The following is a 19,573-nucleotide window of genomic DNA, read 5'->3' as shown; positions in this document are numbered from 1 at the left end:
ACAGGGGGATAGCCTGCTTTGTGAAGAAGCATAAGCAGATTAAAGCAAACATGAGAAAAGGTAATATTTTGCAGCAGAGTGTTCCCACACTCCCCATCAAAGCCTCCCAGCCTCTCACAGGGATGAACCCTTCTTCTATGCACCACAACTATTCCTTTTGAACTTCTGCTGGGGTTTCAGTTCTGATTTGAGTACAAGCTTGTGTATTGATTAGCGAGAGAAAAGGGAAAAATCCAGCTTTGAAACTGTTCTTTTGAAGATATTCTCTTCCAACTTCATGTAAATATCAAATGGATTTGGGAAATATTTGCAACGTCATTCAAGTAGCTCTATATAATCTTAACACATACAGAAGTTTCTGATCTGATTCTACTGAGCGTTGCAGAGTTTTGGAAAAGTCCAAATCCACTTGGACTCACATGCTATCTCCAAGAGCTACTTTTTTAAGAAAATCAGCAATCAAAATTAATTTGTATTTAAATAACTGCAGAAATTAGTTTCTTTCTTATGAATTGCAGTTGCTACTTCATTATCTGATTAAGTACAGTGCATGTTGTCAAATTCAGGAAGTGACACATTCATGCATTAACTGAGCATATACTTACGAATAGTTTTATGACTCTCAAAACCTTAACATATACCATAGGGACATAGGCTGATATCTGGATAACTTTGGCTCTAGAAATTTTTGAAGATGCTTTGATTAGTTGGGCTTAAGAGCAATGTATGCTACAACCAAGCCTCCAGCACACCTGGGAAAACAGATCAAGCAGCTCATATAGACATAGTAAGACCACTTCAGAGCATGGACTAAATAGAGAAAAATAAATGAAAGGAAAAAGCCTTAACCCCACTTAACAGAGGATTTAATCTCCGAGCAATGTCCAGAAAGGAAGTCTACCCCAGAGCAGGGACCTACGCCAGCTCCTTCTCAAGCCCCATCCATGGCCTTGGTAGTAAAACTCTCCTTATTCAAACTGGCCCTTGGTGTCACGCAGAGTGCCACTTTTGAGAAGGGTTTACTGTTGACCTCTGTCTGCTCCTTTTAAAGTCAATGGCAAAGCTCCTACTGACGGCAGTACGAGCACAGACAAGCCAACAGGAAGAGGCTTTTAAGATCTTCCCCATAACATGCACAGTGAGAAAGCAATTTTACTTGCACTATTGGTTTGAACAAAGCATTATCATGCTTTGAGCACACCTATTTTCTAGTGAGCTACAGTGGTTTTAGAGCATAAGCACAATCTGCCATCACATAATAAAGTCAACACATTACAGTTTAATTGGATGGAGTCATTTACACAGTAATAACAAGGATTAAGACACAGAACACAACAATTCATTTTCTTAAATCTATAACCAGCTGGTTTCACTGCAGGAGTAAAGAGTACATGCCTCACTCACCTCTTATTAGTCTACGTGTTTTGCTAGGCAATTTAAGAAATGTTTACCAAAAAATCCCCTGTTTTCAGAGATTGAGGCATTCAGCGACACAACTGCTCACAAGGGAGTCAATCTGCACAGGCATGCAGGAGAGACTCCTCCAACTTTTACAAAGCTGCAATATTCCTGGATACAGAAAGCAACAACCCAAAAGGCAAATTAACTCCTTTGCCATAAGAAAAGCCCCGGTGATACAGCTGGTCCCTGAAAGCCTTTGCTCTCCTATACAACCCACAGCTGAAGGCTCCTAAAAAACTTTTGGATGATTACCTTGAGGTGTAGGACTACAACCCATATTTTCTACAGAACATGACTACCAGACACAGACAAAGATAAATCTGTCTGGAGACTATTTTCCCCACCCTGAGTTTCACTCACCAAGCAAAGCCACAGCAGCTGTGCACACACCAATCACACATCGCATGGATGACACATCCCAGGTGCACACAGGGTTGACACCATTTTATAGTTCACACATTGCACCTGGGGAGTTGAGGGGCATAACTTGAAATGCAGCGGCAAGGAGTTTCTAAGGCTCCTGAAGGCAAAGCTCTGCTCACTGCAAGTTTTTGAAAGCTTCACATGGCCTCATTCTTAAAAGCATTTAAACATAAACTCTTGGGAGTGGTTTCTGAATGTTTCTATGCATTTTTAAAGCTTGGACCGAATCCTTCACTTCTCTCTGATTTTTGCTAACCTAAGCAGTTTCAAAGGGAAGAGAAGGCAACATTGAATTTTGCTGTTTCACAGCATGTCTGAGGCTCAGATGTGCTGTGGGGGTCAGGCAGGCAACAACCTCCTGCAGCAGCACTGGCAGGTGCCACATGTGTGCCCCTATAGAGCTGCCTCTCCCTTGTTCTCTGTAGCATGGAAAAATGGGAAAACATGGCTGAAAAGATAAGCCAAGCTAATGACTTCTTGTTGGGCCAAACTGTCATTCTCTGAGTGGCTTTTTGTATCGTTTGATATTCTTGTGTTACTGAGCTGACCGGCATGAGGTGGCATCAGATACGCTGTGTTACCAACACACACAGTGACTAACAGATGACAGTCGCGGGCTGGTGAGAGCCAAGCTTCCCCCCAGCATGTCTGTAAGCAGCTACCAAGCAGAAAGCAGTAATAATAGTCCTTATTTGCTGAAATACAGCTTAATTCAGTAAGCTGACAGAGACAGGGATTGTACAATGCCATTTTCAGAGATGTTATAGAAAAAGAAATGTAACCATAAGAGATTAATTATTTGCTGCAAGCTATTTGCCAAATTAAGTCTCAATATTTCTTTTAATGTATTTGCTGGTTACACTTTATTCTAAATGAAACTTTATAACCTTTTAACCACATCTTGCTAATTCACCCTTGCTGGGTTGATTAGCACTAATCAGATGAAACATTTGACTGGATAAATACGCTAATGTTTTCTCTTCATTTGCAAACATGTACTATTGGTGCCACTTTGCCAGAGTCAAACACACAACTTAGAAACCTGGAACTGCAGTCCAACACCGTCTTGCCAATAAACTAACTGCTATGGATGATTTTAGAAAATAAATTCTAAACTTATGCAACCATTGACAAACATGATTCATTGCCAAATCTAATGAGTGTTTCCATAAGTTCTTTGGCATATTCATCTGACTCTCATAATTATGTTTCTTCCCCTCCCAATGTCTGTTGAAAGGTTTGATTTCCAGCAATAGTAAATACTGCTCCACAGCATAGGCAGTGCCAAATAGATAATCCAATGTGAGCATATCTACATCCAGAGACTGCCTCTCTGGTCATCTGCTGCATGGGTCAGGACAAACAAGTCGGACTAATCCCCAAATCTGTTTTCTCTGAGGAGATCTACATTAGAACTGTCTAGAAAACAAAATTGAGATAAAACCTAAAAAACTCAGTTCTGTGATATTTTAGCATTTCCAGAAAGAAAATTACATTTCTTAAAGAAAGAAAATATCTTCCCAAGCAAGTACCTTCCAAACTACAATACATTCCTGAGAGCAGCCTGTGCAGCCTGGGCACTCGCCAGGTCCTGGCTCAGAGCAGCAGCTTGGCACATCTGCTGGTGGGACACCAGGTGGGTTTCCAACAAAGCCTGCACTGCACTGAAAGATGAATCCAGTTCAACGCATTTCCATGAAACGTTTCACTTATGAAAAATTGGCATATTCTGACAAAGAAATGTACCTTCAAAAAATTTCTGAATAGCTTCACTTGGTGTGGTTTTGCTACACAAATAGATCTTGACAGTGTTTATTGCCATTCACCAGGACTCCATTAGAAGAATGGAAATTCAGCATAAGCCGCTTCTTGTAAAAGGTTGCCATCATTTAAAGTTTCATCTTCACACATAATTTTATTTCTTTGCTGCTGCTTCTCTTCAAGATGTATTTTACACATTATTGTATTGTATTATATGTCCCTGAGTAATCTGTTCAGTCAATTTTTTGGGGTAGCAACTCATTGTATAGACTGAGATAAATATAGGCTTTTAGTCTGTTTAATGCTATCTACTTAGAAACAAATACATTTAAAAGCATTTTTTTGGAGTAAATGTAGTTATAAGCAATACTCAAGGTACTTTTATCTATATGGTTTATTTCCATAAACAGATTTGAACAATATTGTCCTACCTTCACTAAAACAATTGCTTCTAAATACATATTACTATGTAAAAGAAAGAAAACCCTACAAACCAACAGCTCACATTGTATTGTTTGGATATATGGCATAAGATTGTCCATGCAAAAGTTGTCATTTAAAAGCCCTGTCAGGTCCCATGAAGCAAAGGTGTTCCTCCCTGTTGCACTGGGGTCCCTCAGCATCACCACCAACCAGCAGACCACCCCTTTCCCAGGAGCACCCACTTCCCCCTGTGCAGCTGGGTGCAAGCCTGGCACCCATGTCCACGGCATCAGGGCAGAGCCTCAGCAAGGGCAGAGTGACTGAGCACTGAAAAAGCATGGGGCAGGCAGCTCCATATCTCCCGTTAGTGCCTGTTCCTCCTCTGACTGCTCCGCTCCTGTCACCCTCTTCTCAACCCATCCAGATTTTAGCCCATACTGGAGGTGGTTTTTCAAATTCAGGGAAAGAATGGTATTGAGACATTGCACAGAGCTTTTTCATTTATTTGGGATTTGGAAACAGCTGTTGCATACACAGCAGGTCAGTATACTAAAACATGACTGAGACATGTGATATTGGATATGCAAACTAGGGGAATTTAAGGCCTAATTTTAAAATTGAGAACAGTTTTCTAACATGTCTAGCACTGACCACTTCAACAGCAAATTAGGACGTGGGGTTTTTTTTTCTTGCTTTAACACGTAATACAAGAACTGAAATATGCTTAGTATATTATGAAGCATGTGCTTCTCTCCGCACTTGTTGCATATGGAAATCCATGAACTAATGCCTTTACAGCAAACATTGCAGTCTTGTTTTAAGCTAAAATGTCTCCATCTAACTTGAAAGATCCCTTAGAATAAAAATTAGAATGACCAGGTCATACATGCCTCATTGCCTTAATTTAAATCCACATACAAAAATTAATCTCTAGTTCAAAGAAAGAGTCTGGAAGTTTGTGAAACACTTGCCCCTCTAAATTGTTGAAAAAAAATCCATCAGTGTTCAGAATTAGCAATTACAATAAATACATTTAGGTTTCCCAGTGGTAATGGCAAAGCAGTATTGCCTTCCAAACTAACAAAAATAATGCAGGTGGCTTTGATATCAATTACTGCCTTTACAACTCTGCACCTCAGAAGATTGCTCATCATTGTGGAAGAGGCTCATGTCATGTTAGAGAGCCAGTTAAGACCCCAGTGATGCCAGTGTAGTCACCCCAAGCTCTCTGCCCTCTGGCCTACAGTAGGAGAGTCACTGCCCGTAGACATTTCAGATTCTTAACACTTACAATCAAAGCCTAAAGTCCTGTGGGAGGTATCCAGACCAAAGCATTGCAGTAGCTTTTATTGAGCCAAGGTGCTTCTGTAAAGCCCTCCTTGGTCTCTGACAGGATTTCATGTGCTTGGGTGAAGGTATAGCAAGAAACGGGGGAACCTATTCCTCCAATTTCTCACTCCAAAGAACCTCCTCCATCACCAGGACCACAATGAAGTTAGAGTAAAATTTGCCAAAAATATTCAGTTTAAAATAAATCCCATGTCCCAAGGACATGAGAAAGCCACAGGTCCAATTTGTGTCCTTAAACACAAATGGGAGTAATGGGGTAGATGATAGTTTGTAATTATGTACAACATATCTTGTTGAAAAACAGTGAAAGAGTATAAGCCTGTAGAGGCTGATAAAAGCTTGTTCTTCAACATTAGCTTTACGATTTACCAGGGAGAAATCATCTCTGGCAGGAATTACTTAGTACCATTCATTTTGCACTGAATTTTCCCCAGAAAAAAAGGGGATTTTTTTGTTGACAGGTTCTTCACGGGTGCTTACCTACAATAACTTCACTTACTTTAAGAGAGAAGACAGGATCTTACATCTCTGCTGTTGGGAGAGTGGAGGCCAGGGAGCAGGGACAGCAGAGCTTGCTCTCTACCACTCCCCAATGCGTTACACACGGGTAACGCAGGAACTTGTACATCCCACAGTGGTTTACCCCTTGCTGCACACATTGAGAGAGGAGAAATAGTCCAGGCCAACATGTCTGTCCAGCATTAACCTCACATTACACCCACCAAGAGGTTGGGAGTGCACAGCAGCTGCCGCAGGCTGAACAGGCAGAGCTACACAGACTTTTGCAGGCTGCAAATGTGCAAGTGCAACCTCAAGTTTTCCTTCCATCACTTGCTGAAATCAGTTTGGATGCTCAGCAAATTCAGGCTCAAGCATTCACCCCCAGTCAGAGACCAGAAAACCTTGCTCCTCTAGAGCACCCTCTGCCACTCAGACAGTATGCTGTTCTTACTCCCTTGCTATTCTCCTGTGCTGTCACTGCTGTTATTACGCCAATCACTCCTCTTTGCAAACTAAGTATTCCTGCACATCTTTTTCATTATCCCTATAAATGAAAGCACCAAAGTAAATATGAGTTAAGATTAGGCAGAGTACACTCTGGTTTTGATTAAGAAAATTGTAAAGGTTGTAGTGAGGTCCAGTGCTTCCCTCACCCCTGCTTATCCAGTTAATAGCTTTTTTATGTCACAGACAGGCTGCTAGATGACCTTATCCTGGTAATAAAGGAAAAATCAGACACTGCCTCTTTCTAAGGGCCTAAATAAAGACATGCCTCCTGAGCTTCTGACACGGTCTCAGTTGCTGCTGAAAGACCAAGAAGCTACCACGGCCAAGGCAACCTGTTCCTAGCTAAGGTCTCCTGAAGGCTTGGCACCTCTTCTCACAAGGGAAGACCAAGTAATAAACACCTAGGTCTTTAGCATCTTAAAAACAGCCTATATTAAATGCCTTAGGAGTGACCTTGAAGAACTTGGTAGCCCACGTGGCAAGCAGTATAAGCCTGCTTCCTGCACATTCCCAAATGACTCGAGATGTTGGTTTTATAAGGCAAAACCCTAAATTACCCTCACACCTCTCTTTCCTAGCAACACAACTGCTGGGGCTGTAGTCAAGCACATGAGTATTGTAAGAAAAAAGCTAAACGTTCTCCTTTAGAGTCTTTGACCTTTGAAATTCATATCTACCCAGTCCCCTATGAACCAGAGACCAATAACCCTTCAGGGCACTCTTGCCAAACATAGCTTTGCACCACTGCCCTAAAACAGACTACAGTGGTGGGAAACAGAACAGCAGTTCTGTGAATTATTTTGGTGCAGATGTTTGCAGTGGGTTATTTGATTTGGGATAGGGTTGGGGAAGAATTTATGAAGATCTGCTCTATATTGAATTTCAGAAATTTTTCTAAGACATGCATGGTGTTGGATCTCTAAAAAAATAATCCAAACAAATGTATAAAATGTTGATCTTGTCTGACAAAGCCAAAATAATGCAGAAGTTAAGGTTCTCTACCCTCAGTGCACATCAGAATAAGCAAAAACTAAAGCAAAACACTACAATTAAATGTTTAGGTTTGTGTCTTTCACACCAATATCCTTTAGCTCCTGATGTCCTGCAAACATTTTTGCCAGCTGCTGCTGCACAGGGACATGCATTATTTATGCACTGTGCATACTTACAAAAGGCAAGATCTTTGCCATGCTCAGGTAGTCTCTGAACAACACATAAAAGTGCTAGGTTGTGCAGAGGAGCCCTAACACAAGCCCTGCAGAGGCTCTTCACAGGCCACTCTTGCAAACCGTAACCCGGGGATGTGCTGGGAATGCAACTGCTGGAAAGGCCACATCAGGATCAAGAAACTTCACACAGCTCTGCTATCAGCGGGCAGTGGTGGCCCAAGTCACACAGCCCCAGGGCAGTGAATAATCAGAGGGCAGCAGAGCAGTCAAAACCATTTTAATCCCTCTCTCCCTGGGCTGCACCTTCTGTACTTTGCCTCCTACACACCACAAAATCCTATCCCTGGTTTGCTAAGCACCTGGAAGTAATGCAAGATAAGAAGTACTGCAGAATGTGGTATGTTATAATTTGACACATATCTCACACAGAAGAGATACCATCCCTATTGGTGACCTAACGCAGCTGAGGCTGACATGAAAACTGGTTATTTCCACTCACTCTCACAAGCCAAGTGCTGCTCATGCTAACACTGCACAGAGGACCTGTGAACTTTTCAGCAGTGGCTGACGCTGAGTCTGGGCCCCTTGTGCTGAGTGCTGTGCAAACAGAGAGCCAAACCATCCCAAGTGAGCAGAAAGTGTATGGAAAGACCAGTGGGGATGCAGTAATGTAAATGAACTTCTGTACACCACTCAGAAGGTCTTACCGTGGTTTATAAGAACATGAGTCAACATAGATTAAAGCATTTAGCAGAAGAACAGGAAGATGCTGGGGAAAAGCCCCTTTCACAGTCAAGCAGCTTCAGATGCTGTGCGTGTCACATACCAGACCACGCTGGTTTCATCCGAGGGATGGGATCGGCACAGTTCAGGCATTTGGAAAGTAGCAAGGGAAGTCAGAAACAAGACCTGGCACATCTGGAAACTGGGACAGGATTAGGTTGACCTGCCTTACACACAACTGGTTGTGTAACCAAAGTGCTACCTCACTGGTTAGATAACAAAATAAGGGTTCAGCATTGCAACCCTTCTCCCTGACCCCAAACTCCTGCTCACCTGGAGTGCAACAAATAAAGATTTTCAATGAGATTGGGTAAGGTTTGTCTCTATCAGGCTGGCCAACCACTAGCATTTCTTCACATTTTAGATTCCCAGGACTGATACTGCTTGTGATCTTGTTTTTAAGTATGTTACTACGCATTTTTATTACAGTAGTTTTATTTGTTGTAATCCTTAATTAGGATTCTCGGACTTTTTCTGAATTCACTTTTAAACGCTTGGTTTCCTGAGTTGCTTTTGGCCCCCAGTTACTGCTGGAAGACAGAGGGTTACCAACTATTAAGTGACTTTATTCAAAAATAAATGCAATATAAGTCTGAAAAAATAGGAAGACCAGTTATGCAGCCATAGCTTGTTTCTCATTAGCCTGCAGCAATTTCACTTAAAACTTCTGCCATCGAGTTGTCTACTACTTGTCTTTTTAAAAATAAACTACTAACCATCTTTCCAGAGAGGTGATGGGAACAACATATTAAAGATGCAAGTTGTAGTGCCTTCAGGATACACTGTTTCTCAAAAGGTCTTTGCTCAATTAATCAGACATAAAGAGTTTGGCAGTATCACCATCTGTATGTTGGTGTCAAGGACATCACCCATGTGTCACTCCTGTAATCAACCCAATTTGCTAAGCTCCCAAGTTCCTTGCCACAGCCTTTAGGTGGAAATAAAGCCCACTTGTTAATCATGAGGATAATGGATTTTGCTGTAATTGACAGTGACAGAAGTAAAAACAAATTATCTTGGGTAAACAATGAACTAGCAAAAGCCTCAGCAGCAGCCAGCTATGATCTGTATTTCTGAAATAACAAAAGCTGCACAAATAATGCTGAAAGTAAGTGGTGGTGAGAGATGTGCACACTTCCCAATGTTTCTTGAGCCATCAAATTCCATGGATAATTTTATCCAGAGCAACAGGGGACTGAGATGTCTCAAGAGATTGAAAGCCTCAGAATATAGGTAGAGCAAGAAACAGAGTAAACTCACCCAAATCAGCTCAGAGATGGCCAAAACTCTGCACCTTGTCTCCTAGATCCAAGAATTCACTGACTTCAAAACAGAGCCAGGCACAGGGTGACCACAGCAAGCACCCTCCCTGCAGCCACACCACTGCCAGCCTGTGGCTGCAAGGCCCCAGTTAACCCAAAGTTAATCCAAACCACAGAGAGAAGGGGCAGCTCTCCTCAGGGCTACCAGGAGAAGAGCACAGCTGAAAAGGTCAGAGCAGGTGCAGCCTGGATATAACCAGGGCCAAGCCAGGCTTATCTGCCTGGGCACTGCACTGCCTGAAGTTCATGGAACCCAAGGCAACACAGCTGTGTTTGTGTGGGTAAGGCCTAAAATATCAAATTGTACTTGACCCTAAGTGCTGCTGCATGGCTCTGGTGTGTATCTGGATCTACATCCAGAGCGTACAGCATGGGCCGTATCTGCACACATGACTAGCCTGGAGAAACTCTCCACAACTACCCCTTTAAGAGCTGCCCTCACTTTGTAGTCTACTTACAACTTGAGCAGTGAAGAACATTACCTGGAAATCTGTGCCCCTGCTTTAAACAAAGTAAGATGTTTTATTGTTTATTTGTATCACAATGGTACTATTCTGCTTCAGTGTCATGAGATGCATTGTGCCAGATGCAATATGTAGCAGGACACGACTCCTGTCCTACAAGTTAAGAGCAGGTAAGATCAGGTAGGACCAGGGGGAGAAGAAATTTGTCCAGAACACCATTGCCAGAGTATCCTCTCCTCAAACATCTGTATGTGGAACATTCAGCTACACAATGCACTACTCTTTTATCATAACTTAAGGTATTAAAACATCTACCTAAATGTAAGGGAGGAAAAGCCTTTTCTGTTAAAGCTGTATTACTCGAAGCTGTAGCAATAATTGAAGTCAGTGCTATTTAATTTGTAAATGCTGAGAAGTATGAAACATCTAGCCCTTACCATCTAATGCAGAAACAAACAGTTCAAAAGCAGTGAAGGCCAGGATTTACAAGCAAAACTTATCTAGAAAAAAAGCTTAATAATGGTCATTTTTATTTGCACCCTGCTGTCACTCCAGTGAGTGCAGTCCAGCAACAGATGTCCATTTTTGACATCAATCCCTACTTTAGGACTATTAAAAAAATAACCAATTCATCATAACATTTCAGAAAAACATATCAGTATCAGAGCTACCAGCTCCCTGGTTGTGGATCACAGATTTAAAGGACTACCGGGAGAATAAGACAGGGAAACTGTTGCTTTGGAAAGATCGTACATTCGGACTTAGCAATGTAATATAATAATCAGAAAGCATGATGTGCTTGGTAACAAGTGTGGTTATCCAGCCTTATAGTTGGCCTGGGAGTTGGGGAAAGCGCTGACTGTTTCCAGATATAACTTTTCCCTTTGTCAACTTGCCATGTAGCCTTGTTGCATTGTGAAATCAAGGCTGCATTTACACTATAGTTATCTGAAGACTTCACTTAGTTTAGCTTCTCTGGGCACCCGCAAAAGGCAAAAGATTTCACATTCATTTTACAGAACAAATTGAGTAATAATAAAATCAAGCAACTTGCTAAAGGATACTTTGCAACACTTCAGCAAATAAGTTAAATTACAGGACCCCATATGCCATATTAGATATCCTTAAGATACTGAGGGTACAGTAAATGAAAAACCTTAATAATCCCAGGAAAAAAGATTCTGGACACTGTCCAGTTTCAGCAGCATGTGACATACAGCTAGACATGACAAATCACTGGTCCTTTTGCTACACCAGTCTATGTATTTCTACAAAACAGGTCTAATGTACAAAGTAATATTAACACATTGACAGACATCATTAACACTGCCACTGTACTACTGGTCCATTACCTCTCATATTTCTGAATCTTCCACACTTAAGAGGTTCTTTGTAACAAATGTAGGAAGTTTTAGAGTTCTAACCTTTCCTAGGTGTCTTTTTTTCCTTTTAACTTTTTTCCACCAGAAACATTGTGGACACCATGTTGGCTGTTCTGACACACTGCAAAGCACTTGTGTTCACCTTTACAACATTCAGCACATATCATCACCCATCCAATGAGTCACAAGCTGCTCTTATATATGTTATATGTACAATATGAATTCTGAGAAGCTGCTGTCAAATAGCATTATAAAAATCCTTTAGAGCCAAGTTCTTTAAACATTTATGGCTAACTGCTATGCGAGTCAAGTGCACTGTTTATATTACCAAATGTCATATCTAATTCCCTGTTATGAACCCTTGAAATAAAATTATGTGATAATTACACAATCTGTTTGAAACCTGACAAATATATTCCCAGTACAAATGATTTATGAAGATAATGTGTTGCTATAGCATAATGGTACTTCTTAATGGAAGCAGTAAAGCTGTTTCCTATGCTCCGATAACCACAGTGATTTCTTACACAACTACTGATTAAGCAATAGATAATGTAGGCATTTTGGAAACTATATACACCACAGATTTGTTCCAGGCTGTTCAGAAGTTATGGCCTGTCTATCTAACTGGCCTGTTAGCAAGGTATGAGCTTCATTTGGGCTGTTTCACTTGCTCCTACCCAATTTAGTGCCACTGCAATAGATTTATGTTTAGAGTAATGCACAGTTTAGTCTCTTTTTGTAAGAGCTGCTGTTAATCAGAAAATTAATGACTTGGCTGGTGTGGTGTGAGACATTAGTAATGCCTACCTTGGTCCCCTGCAAGGGACTTGGGATTAGCAACTGGTGAGCATGCAACTCCCACACCTGAGCAAGGCTCTTTGCTGGCTATTAGCCAGCTCTGATGAGCAAGCCCTGCTGCTCAGAGATCACCACGAGTGACAGTAATTGAGGCACAGACAGCAAAGTGCAGTGTAGTGGCATCTTCTGTGTGTCCTCCCTTTGCTCCTCCAACATGTGCTCTCTCCCACCAAGAGGGGAAAGTGATGCTCGAGAGAAAGTGATTCAATATGCTTTTCCCAGTTTAAGAGGGGCCCTACCAACTACATATTACATTATTTTCCTACCTTCTGAAAAAGATAAGTCTCTTCTCAATCGCTTCAGCATCACTATAATTAATATGTATGGCAGATGATCAAATTAATTGTTTCAGGGTTCAAATCTAATACTGGTAAGATGTTAACAATTTAAATGAGACCCTCAATTTTCTACACATTTCTGCAGAGAGTTTAGTAATTGCTTTAGCTTTGTTCATTTTGCCAATCCATGCTTCATAACACTGATTTCATTAATGAGCAGCTAAACATGACTGCCCTGCTGATGATCTGTCCCCATGCTACCTGCAAAATACTATTTGAAATGGCCTAAGCTCAGTAAAAGGGCACTGAAAAATTTTAAGCGGCAGCACTTCGTTTTACTCCAAATTGCTACATGTAGAAGAATTGTATCTTATACAGCCATATCCAAAAATACATCCAGAAAATATTGATGCGTGCTGCAAAATCATATCTGGTGTGAAGAAAGACATAAACTTTCACTATGACAGTTTTCCTGAGGTTTAATTTGCATAAATATATATTCAAGTGTATCAGTGCTAGAATCATAGTCTACTTAAGAAGGGGCTTTAATCTGGTTTGTTCTTGCCTTCACTCTCCTTTCAGTAATGCTAGATCTGTAAAGCATAACATTTAATATTTCAGAACCAATGTTAAGCGGACTTCAGGAAAGGGAGTGCTTTAAGAGGAAAAGGGAGTGGTTTAAGATGTAGCCTTCAGGAGCACAAAGGCCACGTTCGCTTAGAAGGGAAAGGACAAAGGGCATCTGACATATTCACTTCTGTGGCTGGAACACTTGCTTACAATAGAAAAAAAAGAGATTGGCATGGGGAAACATGTACTGTGCTGTTCTCAAAACATAGGCATCCTTTTAGATAGGTTAAGTTGCACCATTTTTTCTTGTTAGCAATACAACTGTTAAAGGAATAGAAAGATTTTCAAGTAAAACCTGGTCTCCCCCAAGAAATCACCTTTCCTATAGATGTTATGTCCAATGGGGTTATCCAGTTATTTTAATCTCCATATTCACTTATTGTACAAAATTCACTGAACTAACACTTGTTTTATAGAAGGAGATTAGTGCATTGGCACCTTGTGAAATACATTAATAAACCCCTGATATTTGCAAATTACATTTGAGTAGTTGTAGAATTGAGACTTTTAATACATCAAAACCTTTAATCTTTGGAAGAAATAGATGGTTGGGTCACACAGGGAAAAAAAAAGCCTTACACATTATGGATACATTTGAACTAACCTCTTGAGAAGGAAATTTGTAGAAGATTGATACCTGTAGAAGATTTGTAGCAGCTTTCTGGGAGGTCTCCCTAACACCTTTGCCCATGTTCTATTTTCCTCTAGAAAATCTTTTTACGTATTGAAGTGTTTCAAGGATGCACAACCCACCTGTTTTTACTGACATATCTTTACTGTAATACTTCCCATGGTGGTACTTCACAGAGCTCCTACCCTTTTCCCTCATCTGAGGGTTCACCCTCAGGATGTGTATGTGTACTCTTAGCAAGGGGTGATAGCACCACCCTGTTAAATTTATAATTTTTGCCAGATTAGACACTTGATCATTTTTGTGACAAGCATTTATGCTGAACTGCTAAGCTTGGCTCATCTGAAAGCAAGACTGGAAAAACATATTATTTCTTCCTTACTGGTATTTTTCTGTGCTTAGCTGAGAACTTCTGCTGTCTCCCTGCTTTCAGATGGGCAGAGTAACATTGGTTAAGAGAACAGAATAGTATTACAGACATGTTTCTTGCTATCTTACTGAAAATGTATCCCTATTCATTCAAACCTTCAGGATCTTTTCTTATCTGAGTTTATACATGCTCAGACTTGACAGATAAATCCTCCAGCTGGGACAGCAGGAGGGGAGCCAGCCATCCCACAATCATCCTTCCTGACAGCCAGGGAGGACCGACAGCAGGAGCAGAATTGGAAGGAGATCAGTACTGTGGACTGGGACCCTGTCAGCCAGAAACACTGACTCAGACAGGGGAATACTTACTTAGCTACATTGTACAAATCAATTCCCTGAAATTCTGGGAAGGTTTATGATTGCACTGGGGTTTGCTTCAACATCTCCCCTGCTACTGACTGAGGTTAGATCTCTTCATATAAAAGGTTGATTCTTTCAGTGCTCTATTGCCTGCAGATGACCAAGAAGCCTACTAACACTGCTGAAAATTAAGAACATTTTTAGCATGAACAAAATAAGAGGTTTTTTTTCCTTTAACTTTGTTCTGATTTAACAATTTTGGTTGAAACATTCCTCAGAAAAATATGTCCTGTATACACTGTATAACTGGTAGTTGGACAAGGTTATAAAATACTGAAAGCATGGTCCTAAGGAAAGAAACAAGCATACAACCAGGCACTGTTACCTGTACTGCCAAAGGAAGGATTAGCCTTAAGAGAAGCATTAGCAAAACACTGTCCTCATGAATAATTTTAAGGTGGTTATTTAAATTAGAAGTACAGCAGTTAGATACTAATCAGTTGTGCAAAGTAATTATGTTAGTTCTATGCAATGTAATTGCAAATGAGTGTAACAGGCATTGAAGCAGGGGTAGGAGATAAGAGTAACAAGGCTAAAAGCCTGCAACTACGCATGTGAACTTCATGCATTTATTTATGAGGTAGAAATGTGAACTTTTATTACTTCTTACTGGACATGTAACCGTGCCATGGCTAAGCAGAGTTACCAGAGTGTAGCAGAATGGATGATGCCGAGCAAACAGCAGTCGTCTGTTCTCCACAACATGTAAAAGAGCAGCTTGAAAAACGCAAAGAAATTTTGTTAACTGCTGCATAATATTCCCATGAGGGAATAAAGTTCACTGATATTTTGAGACACTCAGATGTGAGAAGGGAACTGCAAGGACCCTCAGACAAATTTGATTCAACTGCTGACTGCCCATTCTCCTTTCCACTGCCTTTCATACACACTCCTGATGGAGATCTCCCCCTCCACCCCAGCTTGGCTTGTTGACAGCAAGCCTGGATGTCTCCCAAGAGAGGAGCTTGCTCACCAGAAGGCCACTCTGCAGCCTGTCTGCAGGATGAGGCAGGTCCACTAGCAATCCTCTACCTGGACAGGTTAAGAGCACTTTGCCAGCAGTAGGAGGGACTACTAGTAGCTGAGCTTGTGGGGTCCCTGCCTAGAATGGGTTGTAGGCAACAAAGACGGATTTGAAAAGAAGCAAGAATTTCTCTGGGAGAAATTGGTTGGTGGGAGGAAAGGGTTTGAGGGAGCCAAGACCAACTTCACTGGAATGCAAAATATTTTTGAGTTGGGGAAACAAGATGAAGCGGCTTGAGGCTGAGACAGGCCAGAGAGGAGGGAAGGAAGGAGAGGAGGTTTCCTGAAATCCCGCCTACTGCGTATACTGTAAGGCCACCCTGCTGAAAACAGGGTGAACACCATTGAAGATCATTAAAATTTAACAATATGGATTAAGATCACATGATCAAAGCCAAACCTACTGGAGAGGATTTCCCATGTATACCACACAGAAGAAACTTAAGAGGTATGTTGCCCCTCCAGCTTGCCACCAGCAGAGGAGCCATGCCCACAATCCCAGCCCTGCACAAGTTTCACTGCACATTTTGAGGTGCTTCTCCACAACCAGACACTTCTGGCCTAGCCTTCACAGATGTCTCCCAGGTACTTCACACTCACAGAGTACTTCAGCAACAGTCACAGGTCCAGGGACTGAAACCAAGGTCCTAGGGGTTCACCGGTGAACCATTGGTTCAGAGCACAAACCAGCTCTCATGCTCTGAAATTCTGCATTCATCCAAGACAACCACAGTCTCATGTTTGATCTAGCTTCAGCTGGAATTACACAGTTTCTATCTAACTAGAAAAAGATATTCTAAAGGTTGGAGTAGGGAGAGCGCAGCTTTATTACAAGGAAGAAGTTGTGTTTTTTCCATATAGATGATTCATACATAGACAAATACCTTAAAATCAGAACAAGGGTAAAGATTTTTCTCCGTTTTTTGTAGCTATTGACCTCTACCAGTGTCTAAAGTAAAATGTTTGACTTCTGTGGGGTTTTTGGTTGCCTTTTTAATTCTCCAAGAATCCTGGAGTGATGATTAGATCAATTTCTGTCCATTAGAATTTGAATTTAATCTGTTTTGCAACTAGTGAGTGCCCTTCTACTATTTCACTGAGCATTTTTGATAGATGGATGAATTTATATAGAACAAAAATGTATCTGATAATGAAGTCATTATGCTTGCTCTGATTTAATCAGAATATATGTACCATATAAGTCCATTAGAATATCAACGAGAAGACAATTCATACCAGGTTTCTTCAAGGAAATAATAAGGATTTTTTTAAAATGCTATACTTCCAATAGCGTGACTTGTCTCTTGCAGGCATCCACTTTGCACCAAGCTTTGGTATGTTCATTGTGTATCTCTGCAGCCCTGCAATCCTACTTCAATGCTTTCTTAACAAGGCTGCATTCATTTAGAAGGTGCTGTATGAAGAATTACATTTTACCTTTAAAAGGTATTCATAATTCAGATTAATACTTAGAGACAAGCAAGCGTGTAAACACATGTGTAACAAAGCTTCTGGGGGAAATCTGGTATCTGTTTCTCAGTCGCATGAGGAGATCCAAGAGTGGGCAAGGACCAGGAAGATGTCATCATTGGTGCTGCAGGACAACAAAGCCCTCCTGCCCACCCTGGGAGTCCACTGGTGGCCAATGACAGGTTTTGGGGACAGGCTGTTTAACCCCATTTTCCAAACACATACTGTACCTACTTTTGCGGCTGTCTTCCACCCCCACCAACTGCAGGGCCATCCCTCACAGATAACCTGTGCAACTGTGCCAGTGGTCAATTCCATGTCTCGGTCATGAGCCCAGCTATACCTTGCATCACCTCCTACACGTCCTGGTGTGTCATGTGCCTACTGAGCTACAAATAGCTCACTCTTATGTTTTCAGTCCAGATCCACCTCAAGCACTTCAATTCTGGCAGCCTGGCTTACCTGCTTGCTAAAATATCGGTGTGTTATCAACACTGTTTTAGTCACAAATCCAAAGCTCAGCACCATACAGGCTTCTATGAAGAAATTTAACTCCATCCCAGCCAGACCTGGTACAGGCTTTATTATGAATATTTTGTTCTGCGTCTTCACCAGTGGCATTTAGCAGATATTTACAAGTTTATGATCATGTGAAAGATTGTATCAAGATAAAACACTACAGCAACTTTGAATTACTCATATTAGACTTCACTGTAGGCTTTCTGATGACAAAACAGGATTGTATGTTTCTTATCTTATACTCCGATTCCTAAAGGCGTGTCCCCAGTACACGTGCCTGCAGTCAACACACCTTTCTTCGGACCAGCCTTTGTGTACAGTCAACTGTAAGCATTTCCTTAAGGCTAACCTCACACATAAGTCACACAAGGGTTAGAGGAACAGAAGAGGTATCCATGTAGACACAATTCAGTAATGTGGTTCACTTCTACATTGACTGGTATAAGCTGAGAGCAACTTGACTGAAAGACTTTTCATTGTGCCAACAGAAAAGCAGAAGAGGACAAGATCAAAGTGAAGTAGTTGTATGAGAAAAGGAGGAATTAACAAAATGCTCATAACTTCCTGCTGTTTGCAAGACAGTTTTTAAGCAAAATTTTAGGTCTGCATATTATATTTCACATTCTTACTTATATACTGAACAGATGATTATAACTAGTCACTGACATAGCTAAACTTTAGCACATATTTCTAATTACATCCTAAATATCTAAATATCTCTAATAGCAATGCTCTGACTTTAGCTAAAGTGTTCCTGCTCTACATGTTAATATAACTGATACTTTAAAAGTACATCTCATTAGGTAAAACACTTCAGGAAGAAGAACTTAGAAATTTCAGCTCCAGCGTATCACAAATTTCAAATCAATCCAGGCTGTAAACCATGACAAGTCTGAGGATAATGGTGCAATGAAATTTGCAAATGGTCCTTAACACAAAAAGTGAGAAAAAAAAAAAAAGAGTGTTACAGTAGTCTTAAGCTTCACAGACACTTAGTTTTTAATTAGAATTGCTTTTTACTTCTTTGTCAAGTACAGGTGGCTGAGAAGAACATCAACACAGTCAAAAAGAAGTAATGCATACAACTCCAAAAGTTGCTTTTCACGGAGACCTCATGTCTAATGAGACAGATGTCTGTTATCTCTTAAAATTAGAAAAAAAACCACATACAAACTTAGCAGAAAATTTCCTCTCTGTTAGAATAGCATCATTAAGTAAATACTGAAAATGATCACAAGGAAAGGAGCCCCCCTTCAGCGTCCTGAGACTGTCAGGAACGATCCCAGAAGGAAGAAGCCCTCTGCCTTGCTCTAAACTGCTGCCACTAGGTACCAAGACCAAGTCCGACTCCTCCAGAAGAGATAGAAACTGACCTCCTTGGTATTCAGCATTACCTTTCTGGTGAAATTCTGGGGTTTTAATTTCCACATGTTTGACTGGACTTAATAAAGAAACAAGAACATTTTCCTTGCTCCTCCATGTTATTCAGACCTGTTGAGTCTCACATACTAGGTGCTTAGCAGAGGTTTCACAGGCAACAGAGCTCATTTAGCAGTTTATGACCCCAGCATGGCAAGGCAACATAGCTCTCCATTCTCTCTAACCTCCCTCTGCCTCATGAGAGTTGTGCAGATCCCCCCTCCTCCCTTTGCCAGCTCCAGAGTTCCACCCTTCACCAAACTGTTTAATTTAGATTAAGAGAGCACTACCCACTTCCTGTGCTGGTTTTGCCCTTCTGCAGAAAGCAATGCAGCAAGGACCAGAGCAGGTACAAGGCAGGTGGGGAGAGCACAGAACCAGAAGCCAAACTCCCTCTTCCTGGATGT

This window comes from Strix aluco, chromosome 6, assembly GCF_031877795.1.
Source record: "Strix aluco isolate bStrAlu1 chromosome 6, bStrAlu1.hap1, whole genome shotgun sequence".
NCBI classification, from domain to species: Eukaryota; Metazoa; Chordata; class Aves; order Strigiformes; family Strigidae; genus Strix; species Strix aluco.
The sequence above is the reverse complement of the archived record's forward strand: the minus strand, read 5'-3'. Positions refer to the sequence as shown.